We start from the raw sequence: 310 nt of genomic DNA, 5'->3' as shown, positions 1-310 counted from the left end.
GAGATCAGGCGTCCCGGATAAAGTTGGCTGCCATCTGTAGGAAGATATCCCGTCGCGCGACAGTGGCACGACGTTGGAGAAGTGACTTCAAGAAGGAAATTCCCCAGGGAACCTTTGGATGCCAGACAGAAAAGGTGACAACCAAGGACGTCATCGGAGGGTGCAAGTCAGGACAGCGATCGCACCAAGAAGGGAGAATTTGTAAGAAGACCATCTACGAAATTGTCAGCGAGAAGATCGCGAAGGGAATGGTTGGATCCTCTGTCAGCCTACGGCAACACAAGGATTGGACACTGTGGAGGGGTCGACC

The sequence above is a fragment of the Cryptotermes secundus genome, unplaced genomic scaffold (assembly GCF_002891405.2).
Source record: "Cryptotermes secundus unplaced genomic scaffold, Csec_1.0 scaffold995, whole genome shotgun sequence".
NCBI lineage: Eukaryota > Metazoa > Arthropoda > Insecta > Blattodea > Kalotermitidae > Cryptotermes > Cryptotermes secundus.
Note: the sequence above shows the minus strand (reverse complement) of the source record.